The sequence below is a fragment of the Cupressus sempervirens genome, chromosome 7, assembly GCF_028749045.1.
Source record: "Cupressus sempervirens isolate cs-2001-9-10 chromosome 7, ASM2874904v1, whole genome shotgun sequence".
Taxonomy (NCBI): domain Eukaryota; kingdom Viridiplantae; phylum Streptophyta; class Pinopsida; order Cupressales; family Cupressaceae; genus Cupressus; species Cupressus sempervirens.
In genome coordinates, this window is record NC_143124.1 from 42930278 (window position 1) to 42944015 (window position 13738).

General features: G+C 38.4%; 1 pseudogene across 1 annotated transcript in view; it reads left to right on the forward strand.

Moving 5' to 3' along the window:
• LOC149545363 (uncharacterized) overlaps positions 1-13681 on the forward strand; it is a 126154-nt pseudogene extending 112473 nt beyond the window's left edge. Inside the window, exons 3-6 of the transcript XR_016353574.1 lie at positions 12325-12410; positions 12498-12602; positions 12704-12862; positions 13026-13681. The product of XR_016353574.1 is annotated as an uncharacterized LOC149545363 (transcript). The remainder of the gene's footprint in view (positions 1-12324; positions 12411-12497; positions 12603-12703; positions 12863-13025) is intronic.
• The last annotated feature ends 57 nt before the right edge of the window (positions 13682-13738 follow it).

Here is a 13738-nt window from a genome sequence, read left to right on the forward strand (position 1 = left end):
AACCTCCACCTTGGTTTGGGTAATTATTCCCTTGATTATTCCTTTGGGAACTTTGGAGTTGGTTGTTCTGGTTTCTCAAATGGGTGGCTTCCGTAGACAGCTTCTTGACTTGGTCAATCAATTCTTTCATCTCATCCTTTTCTTCTTGCGTCCTCATGGAGGAACTCGCTCCTTGTAGATAAATTGGTACCAATGGCGGTGCTTGAGATAATGGAGGCCCTAGGTGTACTACTAATTGATTTGCAGGCGCCTGGTATGCAAGCTGTGGAACTGGATTGTTTGGGTATCTCGCACCTTGGGGTTCCATTCCTTGTTGACCTAATTGCCTTCCTATCTCAATTGCCTTAGTGTAGGCCTCAGTTAATGTTGTGGGAGCAGGATTTGCCATTCTTGTGAACATAGCCGTTTGGTTGTCTAAGGCACTGTAGTATGCTTCCAATGCACCAGCTTCTGTCATTAAGGGGCTTGCAATCTTGTGTAAGCCTTATGGAAATGATCATTGAAGGAACTTATCGTCTCCCTATCATGCCTCCTTATGTCCACAAACCTTCTATGTAACTCCAGTGGTGTGATGGGCATACCAAACTTTGCAAGAAAGGCGTCCTTGAGTTGAACCCATCCTGTTATTGATGGTGCTGGTAAGTTGACAAACCAGTAATAAGGTTCTTCACTTAGTGAATAAGGAAAAAGTCTACACGCGACATCTTCCTCCCGAATTCTTCTATTACACAATGCCTCTTGGAATACCTTGATATGCTTGTCTGCTGTACGATTAGGATCATTGACAAAAAACTTGGAGCAGAATACCGCCGGATTCTTTGGTAGATCATGGTATTGTTGGAATAAGAGTGGTGAGGCATTGTTCTGGATCCATGGTGGTTGAGCCATTGTTGGTTGATTGATCTGAGCTTGAACTGGCTGATTGACTAGGGTTTGTTTGAACTGGTGGATTAACTTGAACTTGAACCGGTGGACTACTTGGAGCTTGGACTGGTAGACTGCTTGGAGCTTGAATTGGTAGACTACTTGAGGGGCTAGCTAAGTTTGAGGTATTAGCCACCTGACAATTTCTTGGTTTCTTGGTAGATTCTAACACAAGTAATTCTTCCTCTTGGTGTGGTGTATTTCTCAATATCCTCTTCCTCTTATCAGATATCAGTCTCTCAAATCTTTTGGGGGAAAAAGACCCAATCTTTCTATCTAGCTTGAAAGTGATCCCAACCCGATTGTCTCTAATTCGAGTTCTCTTCAACAATAGCTTGAGCTTGTCTTTGTGCTTTCCTTTCTCTCTCAAGCTTCCTTTCCAATTCTCTTTGACGTTCTAACCTCCTTTGAATTCTCCTTTCAATAGCTCTTGCTTTTGTTTCCCCCTTGATTTAGCACTTCAACGGTGTCTAGGTACTCTCTAGTGTTCTCACTTTCCTCCCATGCAGTTGAGCACAAACTTGCTACAATGTGATCTTGAAGCATTCTCCAAGTTGCTCTAGGCTGATTTGATCTAGGGAGTACCATTCTTCTTCATAATTAAATGCCAACAAATCCTCAAAATAAAAATTTTTGGCCCTCCTAGCGACAGATAATGTTGATGCGTGACGATGGAGGGTGAATGCCTCACCAATGCTCCAATTTTCTCAAGAATGAATTTTAAGTTCTCCCTCCTTCTAGCGCCAGATAATGTTGATACGAGTTTTGTATCACTTACATAACATATTAGGATTTGAATATTCAATATGGGATATTAAACATGCAACTCCTCTCTTGAAAAGTTATTACTCATGAAGACATAAGCAATAGCTCCAATGTTCCTTACACCGTTGGATACTCACTCAGTTTTATCGATGTGATTCGCTGATAATCACATAGGCAGCCTTACGTAAATTGTTGAGGATGACTTGGACTTTGATGAGATGAAGGTGATTGTGGCTCGGTTTGTGAAATGTGCGGTCTGCCAATGGTGACGTTGATGGTAAAATGATGGTGGTGGAAGGTGAGTGGATGCGTTCTGATACTTGATCTACTCTAACTTTCTCCTCTCTAAACTTCAACTACCTAGCTACTCACTATTCTACTCCTACTCCTATGAATGAAAGGTTAGCAAATGGACAGGGATCGAACCTAATGAGAGTTGACCAGCGGCCTCACTTCCATAGGTGCAATGATTCAAAGGAAAAATAAACTAGTTTACCACACAAAGCTTCCCAACCAGCCGCTAGGATGCTAGTGGCCTAGTACTGATCCCTATCAAACATTTACCAATGCTACCATACAACTATCCATCTACTTTAACTTCACTTAAACAACTTAAAATGCAACCAACTTAAAACAACTTGAAACAAAATCTAACTAAGTGGAAGTAGAAAGCATGCAATAACATCCAATTTTCTTGATCAACATGCCAATCATCGCATCAATGAAAAAGAGAGTAATTTTGGTATTATTTTCGCAACAATTTCTTCGACCCTTTACAAATGAGAGCAAATGGCCTTTTATAGAGGCTAGAAATAGAATGGACGGTGGAGATCAAAACAAGATCAACGATCTAGATTGGATCCTCAAAACCCTAATTAGGGTTGCCACCCCATCGGCCAATGAGAAGCTGCCACCTCGTCAATGGACCAATGAAAAAAGTGTAAAAAGTGACAACCAATGAGAAGGCACCAAAATGGTGGCCAATCAAAAATAGACACTTGTCCTATTCTAGAAGAAAGGGAAATTTGCCACTTGGGCTTACATCAAATGATCTTTTAATATAACTCTTCCCTTTTCTTTCATTTTCTTAGCTAAGGCAATGAACTTAGCTAGCCTTTCATTAACTTCTTCCATAGGAGGACACGGTGTGTGCTTTGCCTTGAGTTTTGCTGTTTTCGCCACGCTATTTGCTGCTTGTAGTATTCTTTCGTGATCCTTCTCATATTCCTTTGCAAATCCAATAAAAGCGCTGAGAGGAAAGGGCGCCCAAATGTTTTCTCTTGATAGCAACCTTTTTCAACTCATCCAATCTCGATCCAAAATCTGTTTCATTGATATCTTCTTCTCTAATATCCTAAAAATCAAGTGCCACCCCAACGTCGCTCATCATGGTTGAAATAGAAGTGTCGACGCTTGAACTGTGTCGTGCAATCTCATTATGTATCTCTTCAAGTGTTCTAAATCTGGTAGTCAATGCAACAAACCAAGATTCAACTATACTCAATCCTCTCTCATCAACAAACCTGGCCCTTTGCAAATGTGCCTCTGGTAGCCCAATGAACGCCTATAGCCTAGGAATAGCCAAATCTCTGATGGGAAAGAAACCTTTCCACTCTTCTTCGAATAATCTGAACTTGTTTCTAACGGTTACTAATGACTGGAATGTCGAGACGAAGGAAGGCAAGAAATTTCGCCCATCTTGGATTGTATCATGGATCCAATCCTTGACTTCATGTAACTGAGCTGATATCTCTCCTGAATTGCTCTCACTGTTTTGAGGAAGGGCTGCCTGGTGCAGCTGTTGGATGGGCTGGCTATCTCTGCAATATTTGTTCTCAGCCTCCAACTTTACTATCCTTTCATTTGCCTTCCTTAACCTTTCTCTGATTGATGCTATACCTTCCTAGACCTCCTCACACTCCATATCATCTGTATTTCTTCCCAAGTTATGTTCTACTATCCCGTATTCTTGGGCCACAATCTCATTCACTGCCTTGTTGATTGTTGGAATAGCAATCTGAACCTTTCGGTGATCATCATTGTTGCTCCTGATTACCCTTGCCACCGTTCTTGCCATTTGTTTTTGGTTCTCGCTATCACCCTTTTCCATTAACCCTTGGATGTCCTCAGCTGTATGGGCCATTATCACCTCGCCTCTTGGCATAAGCATTTGTCTTAACCATAGTGGCGCAGTGCATCTCCCCAAATCTGGATTTGGTTCGACTAACAAAGCATCACCAATGGCCTCGGGTTCCTAACTTATTGCCTCGATGTCGATTGGTCCATCTTCTTCTCTACTAGTTTCTTCCATATCATTTCCTTGCTGGTTCTCCGAGAGAGGGGAGTATTAAGTGCTTTCACTATAGCCACTTGATTCCGAATTAGAGCTCACCTCCACCGCGGCCCCTTTATCACTCGAATTGACCTCTTGGCCTCTAGCCTCAATTATACTCTCTCGTGATGGCGCTGCATGCTGTCTCTTGGCTGGAGACTCTGGATGTTCTTTGCCCTTCTCTACCTCCAAAACTTTCTTGCCATTTCTAATCGTTTCTTGTTGCCGACTATTTCTTTCATTCCTGTGTCCCACTGATTCTGCTTGTCTTTCTTTTGGCTTCGCCATCTCATAGGTAAGGGGAATCCTTTGCCTTTGTAGCTTCCTTAGTCCTTCATTATACCACGATTCGGTATGTAAATCCACTACCCTTGTAACTACTTCCAAGGAAGGATCTTGATAGTCATCCCAATCCACTAGATTCAAATTTGTTCCTTCTTACTATATCATAGTCTTTTCTCAACACATTTCCACCATCCTCGAGTTGATCCGGAATATCGAGGCCTCTCCATCTAATAGCCCTCATTATGTTTACCGTCAGCCTTGAGAAAGCTAGCTTTCTCACATGAAAGTCATCTTTGGCATTGGCCCAAAAGTCTTCTATAGTGGGAACATGCCCAAATTCGTTTTCATGAGATGCCTTGATAAGACCATTAGGGTCAAACCCTTGCCTTGCTTTGTACCATCCTAGATGATACCATTCCAATTCCTTCTCTGCGGCTTCAAAGGACGCCCGATTTGGGCAACTATCATTGCCAATTATGATTGAGAATGAAATGCTTGTTTTCTCTTCGTTTCTCAATATTCTAGAAAGGGGGTTCCCAAGATTTGGGGCAATGTGTGAAAACCTCACAACACACCTGAACTGCCTTCCTGGTGTTTCTGAAATAACCAAATTGGCTAGTTCCTCAATGATATGTTGAATCCACCCTTCCTGACTTCGGTGGGAATCCCCTTGTGTTCTCAAGTTACGGCATCTCTCTTCTTGCTGCTGGAGACGTAAGGTTCTTAGGGCGACTTCCTCCTTAGTTTCATCCTCTGGTGCTGTCCTCCAGTATTTATTTTGAATCAGGGGCATGAAGTAATTCAGTGCCTATCTGCCTTTCTTGGCTTATTGGGTTCCTCTAATTTGTGATCCCACGTGCTCCTCTCTGTAAACTGTTGAAGAACTTGTTGCCTTCTTCATTCCCTCTCGATCTGTGCTCTTTCGTCCTCAATATGTACTAAGTTCCTTGCTAAAAGCCGAGCAATTTTTCCTAGGAGATCATGCATCGCCGATGGTATGGAGAGTTCGTCACATATCGTGCTCTCAAGAACCGTCCTCTCACAGGCTTCCCTTTGCATGTACTGCTCGACCGCAACTTCGCACGCTGTCACCAGGTCACGTGTCAATTGATCCTCCCTAGTTATTTCCTCCTCTCCGTCGCTATTAGTAATTTGGATGCAAGGTATAAATGGTCTTCCCATTAGTCCATCCTGTCTAGCATAATACCTCCAAATCCGAACTTAGGCAATGTTGCCAAAAATGTAGCGTGTAATATCTCTCAAGTTCACAGATACAAAATAACACAATAGATATACACATGCATAAAACATAGAACGTACTAGTAATACCCCAATCCAGTAGGCAAGGAAATGATTTCTTTATTAATACCAGAAAACCCACAACTGTATATTGACAATCATCCAAGTTCTTATAGAAGGGTCGGTTGGTTGGAAACCAACTGACGCATTTCCTTAGCACCCAGCTACCCAACCCGATAACAAGTACTAACATAATAGTTATGATACTCCGACTACAACTTCCAACACATAAGTCACAAGACCCCACCAATCCTCATCTAATATCATTCTTCTCACATTTAAGGCCCTTGTTGTATTAGACTTCTTCCAAATGCCCCATTGTGGGCTAATGACCATCTGTTTCAATGTTTCCTTTACCTTCACAAGTCATCTCAAGACAATTGTGTGAGAGGCAAAGTAGGTTTCAGCAATTCAAGAACATGTTAAACTCAAGCTAGTTATACATTTAAAAATTTAAACATGTTAATGTAAATAAAAACAAAAATATTATGGAATCCAATAATATATAATTGAATATTAAATTTACAAATTTACCTTCAATAATTCCAAGTCCGAGAAAATCCTAAAAATTTCTTGTGACATGCGGTGATTTGTCAGAAACTTTTGAATATGTTCAACTTCCTCATATATCCTTTTCACCCAATCTATTTTGATGCCAATTGATATCATCACCAAATTGAGAGAGTGGACAGTGTATGGTGTTCAAAAGATATGATCATATCTAGCCTCTTCAATTATCCCTGTAGCCTTGCAATATTTTGCATTGTTCATGACCACTTGGACAACATTATTAGGACCCATTGACTCTATGGCATTAGTGAGAAATAAATAAATTCAGAATCTTTCACTTTCCCTTCACAATCAACTGCCTTCAAGAACATTGCCCCCTTTGGGCATACAATAATAACATTGATCCATGGACAGTTTTTACAATCTTTCCACCCATCCGAAATAATAGACACACTTGATTGAGCCCAAGAATCTCTTGTTGGTTGAAGTTCAGCCTCTAGAGATTTCTTCTCATCATGTAATATGGTAGTGTGCAACTTCTCATAACCAAGTGGTCTATAACCATGGGGTGCTTTTTTGGTTGCTTGCACCATCTCCCTAAAATAAGGTGATCTCACAAAAATAAGTGAAACACCATTTGCAATTAAACAACGTCCAATTTTGTGATCAATAATGTCTTTCAATTCATTTTGGAATGCCCTATCGAGTGGGCCTCTCTTGCAAGTCAATGGAGATGGGTTTGCATCTTCATCATTTGTAGTTGGCATAGGCAAAAAAGGATGTGTTCTTGTTCTTGTTTGATTAGAAGGTGGTGTTGGTGTATTTGTTCTTTTGGAAGCACCACGTTTTGCTTTTGCAACTGCTCTATCAACATTTTCTTGCTCTTTTGCTAACGCTGCTATTTGTGCAGCTGGTAATCCTTTCTTATCTGTCCCACTACCCTCACACATGTTAATTCCTTCATCCAAAGGGCCCAAAAAAATAGTTTCACTCGAGAATAGGAGTTTCTATGTTGTACATTGCAATAATTACATTTCCATATGTATGCCCCACCCCCAGGACATTGTGTGTCTCCATAGAGGAGACCCTTTATCAATTTTGAATCTTGGTGATCCAACCCCCTACCCACTTAGCTTTGACTACTCATTGTTCTATTCTTGCAATCTAGAAAAAAAATGTAAGAAAACCATGCTTAACACTTACACAAAAACTTGAAAATTTGGAAAACTAGAAATAAATCAATAATCTATGAAAACTAAAGAATATGGTTCAAATGCATAACTGAAACACTTCTTGCAAGGGTCCACAACCGATCTCCTTAGAATCAAAGCATTTTACTTCAAACTAGCAACTATGAGAGAGCAAAATAGAGAGCAAATGTGAGTGTAAATGAACTTGCATAATGACTATTTTAAGGTTTGCCCAAGAAAAAAAAATTTAAAAACTTAATTGGGCCCACATTATTAACTTTTTTTGCCTCCCTTTGATGCAGATCTGTGCTGAATCCTCAAGGATCCGGGCAGGATCCGGACCCGGATCAGACCCAAATCCGGATCCGGTGTTTGACACGCGAATCCAGTAACTAAGTATTTTAGTAAATTGGAAAACCCAGAGTAGCTGAAAACTCCCACCCCTCCTCGAACACACATCCCTATATCCAATTTAGATACGTATCTGATACAACCCAGATACACGTCAAATACTGTACCAGTGTCTGCCTAAAATACCTTCATTTTTCAACTGCACTGAATTCTAAACATGTGATTTGACTTTTTTAAATTTTGATGTAAATCTTCCCAAATTTAATTTAAAAAACTTCATTCGTGAAATTTTTAATTTTATTTTTTTAGAACAAACAAAACCTACAACAATTAAGAAAGATAAATGAAATGTTTTTTAATTTCAGGAACCCATTTTTTCAGTTACCTTCCAACGTAACTTCCAGTTTTGCATATTATAAAGTCTTAAATTAAGTCATTATTAATGTTGCATTTATTTGTCTACATTTCTTTTGAAGTACTTAAAACTTTCTCAAATAACTTAAAAAATTGTTTTAAATATGTATGTGTTCTTGTTAATTTTATTAATGTTGTATCCAGCCTTGTCCATATTGGGGTCTTAAAAGATGGATGTACATATATTTGATAGTGTATCCGTAGTTGTGTGCGTATCCATGTTCATGCAACTTTGGGAAAACCCTATCCTTAAACATTTGTTAATTCATGCTTAAAAATGACATGCCTCTAGATCCACCATTCTGGTTGGGAAAAGCCAATTTTATTTATTTTTTCCGTTTTTTTTCCTTTGTGTTGCTTTGGTAGGAAACGTCATTTTTTTATTGAGTAGATGGTTTTTTTCTATGCGTCAAAAGATGTAATGCTTTACATCAGGATTCAACTGCACAAAGAACATTTGTTGAATCCTGATAAAAAGACAACATATTTCTCCAATTAAATTTCAGGCGAATTCTATTTATTTTTGGTTTTCAATCTTGATACTGCTGGCACTATGGCAAAAACCATTCTAATTGAACATATAAGATTTGGCAATTAACACTAAATTATCAAATGTCAGCCACATCTCTTGATTTGCTATTTATTTTTGTACATTCTGTGCAAATGATTTGATAATTAATATTGAATTCTTAAATACAAGCCATTTTCTCAAGGCTCTTGTTTATTTTGTACATTTGATCCAAAATTATGCACAAAGACGTCTGACCCCAGCCATCCCTAAATTTAAGAAATTTTTTTGTCATCTTCAGAATTTTTCACGTATCACTTCACCCACATTCCACATAAGGAAACAGTGAATGAATTTACTTACGGCAGGTCTGGTGAATTTTTAGGCACAGCATCCCAACATGGGTGCTATCATAGCTACCCTAGTCAATCATCCATTTTTTTGTTTATGATGAACAAGGATTTTTTTGACCTTCTATAAATTATTTTTGATAAGACATGTTTTTTCCTTATATTTATATTCCCGTTGAATAGTTCATGTATACACATTTGCATTAATTGGGACAATTGTAAAATAAATAGGATGCTAAAATTGCCCAAACTGTAGTTGACATTTGAAGTTACTATCTTGAGTCTAGGCTTGTACCTATTTGACTGATTATCATGATGGGTGTAAATTTATCAAGTCAATTTCTTCTTACTGGCAGTATTCATCATAAAGTTGCACTTTAAACTCCTCATGGTATTCATAGCTTTCACAGATGAATATCTATGCTGCATATGTCTGAATAATGTGAATTGCTTTCACAATAACTTTTCCCAAGGCTGCTTTGGTAGCTTCTCCGTCTTTCTATTTAACTCTCTCTAAGATTGCAAAACAATCTTCCTTGGTTGGCTTTTTGTAGTCCAACTTTGACAAACATGTTCAAGTGGATCCTCACTAAATTTTTGCAAAACTTCTGTGGACAAACTTGGGATTTAAGATTTGTGAATAGTGAACTGATAGAAATGGCTTGACATATTTTATATTTCAAATGGTATGATCATCTTAGTATTTTAAAATAGCTTCAGGCATGTATCCCCACTGTTCAATTGGAAAACACCATTGCCAACACTAATTCAAGGGCTCTATTATAACCCTATACTGGATTTTATCATTTTTCTCATGCTACACAAATCACTCAGAATTATCAGTCTGTGCTAGTGGCCTCTTTATGTTGGAAGACAACATTGTTTTATAACATGTTGATCTTTCTGTTAGAAAGTAAAGTCTACCAAGATAACTGAGAGTTATTAATTTTCAAACATGTAACACCAGATATGTTAACTAGGGAAACCCTTGATCAGAGGATGGTACCAACAATATGATGTACTAATATATTATAAGTTCCATGTAAGAGAATGGACTTTGTTAGGAGCCAATGAAATACATTTAGTACACATCAATCCGTATTAGGAGACTTTGAATCCCTATGAGGAGATTCCAACCCTGTTAGGAGTTGTGCCAACCCTATTAGAAGTTGTGGAAGGCAGAAGGACTCATTGTCCAAATAGCTTCAGGGGTAAGATCACCCAACTCATTGTCCAATTGGCCTCTGTATTATTCCTTTCAGAATAACAGAAAATACAACTAATCTTAGCAACTCATACTCTTTCTCTGTCCTCTTACCATGCCTCTTCCGCACCAAACACTTCTCAGATCTCAATACCAGATCCCCAAACTCGCATCAAAATAATCCCTTTGATTGCTTGTATGTAACCTGCACTTACTATTTTCTTTGTATTTCAAAAGCATCTCATACTACATTCCATACTTCATCACAAGGAAAATAACTTTCCTTTATACCAAGTCCTCAAAATAATTTATTGAGTCGACCTTGAGGCTTTTCCAATTACAACTACAATAGGACCTCACTACATTACATCTTTTCATAATTACATATTACTGTCGACTCACAGTCATTACAAAAATTCCACACGTGTGTTTTTAGACTTTGCGCACTCATTGGCGTCATCGTCAAGATATCTTGTGTCTTATTACGCTCAACTAGATTCTATCCCTGTTAGGAAATATTAACCAATTACCCGAAACCACTTCTTAGGAACTCTGTCTATAAAATGTCTTACGTAAATCTCGAAAAACTATCACTAGTCTTCAACTTTCTACATGTGCTCTTAGCTACATCATCAGGGCACTTTGTAGAACATGTCCCCAACTGCGCTTGACGTCCTTCATTTCTTGAATTGTACGGTCTTAATCTCTCTCTACTATTCTACCAATCTTCTTAGTATGTTGACATCAATGACATAGTCATGAATGCAACACACGGTCATGCTAACAATCTTCCCAATGCTTTATAGCAATGCTAGGATACTCCCTGTAATGTCCCCATTTTAGCAATTGACCAAGTGTGTGTGCGTTAGCCTTGTTCTACATGGTCCCGAGGGCTAATGAAGGGTTTAATGGGATCCTGGAGTGTTTTGGCCTAGTCATTTCTAGTTTGGGCCAAAACGAAGTTGATTTACTCAGTTTTAGGCATAGTTACTATTTTTAGTAAGTCGGCAGGACACAGTGCAGGTCAATTTTGGTGATTGGATTTGATACTCCTCGGTGAGAGCTTTCCGATGAGCTATCACTCGCATTATTCGGAGTTCGATTGCTAATACATTTTAATGCCTGAAGTTTTATTAAAGTAACGTCTAATTTAATTGTAAAATATTAAAGTGTTACTTTAATATTTATTTTATGGGGATGTGTACCCAAGGGAGACATAAGGGGTATTTTAATATATGTTTTATATATTACACATCTTTTATCCCACATTGCCCATATGAGTTGAGCGGACCCTTGAAAATAGAATAAAAGGAAGCATTTGTGGCTTCATTAGACAGGTTGAATATGAGAAGAAATTTGTGTGGGAGTTGCAGCTCCGTTCTTGGCATTTGAGGACGTTTATCCTCTTTTGTAACATTCTAGACGTCATTCCCTTGGGGTTTGGCCTTTGGAATTCTTTGTTATCGGCTTCATTATCAGGCAGTTTAGTTGCATTTCCAGCTACAGGCAGATTTGGTATTTTGCTCATATCTTCTTCACTACTTGTCAGACGCTTATGCCGCTTTGAGGGAATGATATTACGAAGGTAGTGGACTGATTGAAGGACAAAGTACTGTAGCAGCACTATTCATGCGGCACTGTAGCAGTAAGTTCGAAAGCATGGGCTGGAGTATTATGTCAATAATGCTGAAGTAATTAGTGAGTCGATAAATCTGCCATGTATTTGGTTTTATGAATTCTGAAAATAACATTTTATTGGCAGCAGTTCATTTCCAGTTTGCATATTATTGTAGTTTTTTTCTTGTTTATGTTGTATGATACCAATTCCATGCACAAAACACAACAAACAAATAAACGTTTGATTTCCGGAGTTATAAGGGGTTTAAAACATTAAACGGAGAAATATGTTTGACATTTAGGGGTGCCCATTACACTCCCCAATAGGAATATCATCAGCATTCATGCTAACACTTTCTAGATAACAACTAAAGAATAAATCAGGGACATTAGAGTTATTTGATCAGGCAGAGGGGCTATATATCTGCTTGCTGGACAATGATTTCAATTTGTTTAGTAGCTCATTTGTGCTTGCTCCATTGGTAATGAAAAACACTCAGTCACTGTATACAAGAAGTGCATGAAAAGGAAGAGTGGATTTTGATTGGAAATAAATCAGCTACTGATATCAACAGATACATGGAGGTTCCAGTGGCATTGGAACATTTGCTATTCAAATAGCCAAGCACATTGGAGCTAAAGTTTTTGTTACAGCAGGCAAGTAGAACATGTTTGCTGAGTTTGTTAGATAAGGTATTCCATGTGTAAATCAGCTTTATTCAACCTGAATGACTGGTTTTTCAGGAAGTGAGGAGAAGCTGAATTGCTGTAAAAGAGCTTGGAGCTGATGTTGCTATAAATTACAAGACAGAAGATTTTGTGTCTCGTGTGAAGGAAGAGACTGGAGGAAAAGGTAAATGGTTAGTAATATTAGTTGTAAATGCATTGTGCCCCCCTTTTGGTTCACCTCGTGAAGCATTTTTTTATATTATATTTAATCCATGCTTATTGCAGGTGTTGATGTAATATTAGATAATATGGGTGGGTCTTATCTTCAGAGAAACCTAGATGCTTTGGGTCTTGATGGGAGACTATTTATTATTGGTTTCCAAGGAGGTTCTGTCACTGAAATCAACTTGTCAAGTGTACTTGCAAGGCGCCTGACTATCCAAGGTAGACGCTTGCAATTGAATGTTTGAGCTAACAGGGTGGTTGACTTGATTTTGTGTTAAATTGGTATACTTTTCTCATTTAACATTTTCTATAGGAATGGCCAGCTCTCATAGGAAGCACTATCTTATTGGTCAATAATTATGTAAATTTCTTTTGAAATCAGCTGCTGGATTGCGGACTCGGACTGTAGAGAACAAGGCACATATTATTGCTGATGTACAGAAACATGTCTGGCCTGCCATTGAAGAAGGCAGAGTGAAGCCTGTGGTTTACATATCACTTCCTTTGTCACAAGTTGCAGAGAGCCACAGGATTATGGAGTCAAGCTCCCATATTGGAAAAATACTACTTACAACATAGCAGTTAATCAAAGAGGATGTAATATTCCATTTTCTCCTTCCATCTTAGTTCTCATTTACTGAGATTGAGTTGATGTGGAATGTGCTATTTAATGCATCTGAATTTACTGAAGGCAGGCGTTGCAGTAATGTGTACTTTGCCTTTGTCCTGTAGCTTGATCATCCCAAAACTTTACCTTGTGACTATTTCATGTTTGTTTCAAAGATGATAATTTATCTTATATGAATGCTACCGCTAAGTACTGAATGATTTGTGGGTAGGGGAGGAGGTCCAATCAGCATTCACAAGATCAAATGATGTGAAAGGAAATAAAACCTGAGTATAACTAGTTAACTACTCTTGTAGAACTAAACATGGGTATGAAAGGTGGAAAGATTATAGAATGATCTCACCAAACAATACTTTATGGTAAATCCTAGAAATGATAAAGTTAGCGCCTTCCAATATATTTACATATAATCGCTTGTCTTTACTTTCTTCCATGGGAAAAATGGTGTGTTTATTAACCCAAGCTTT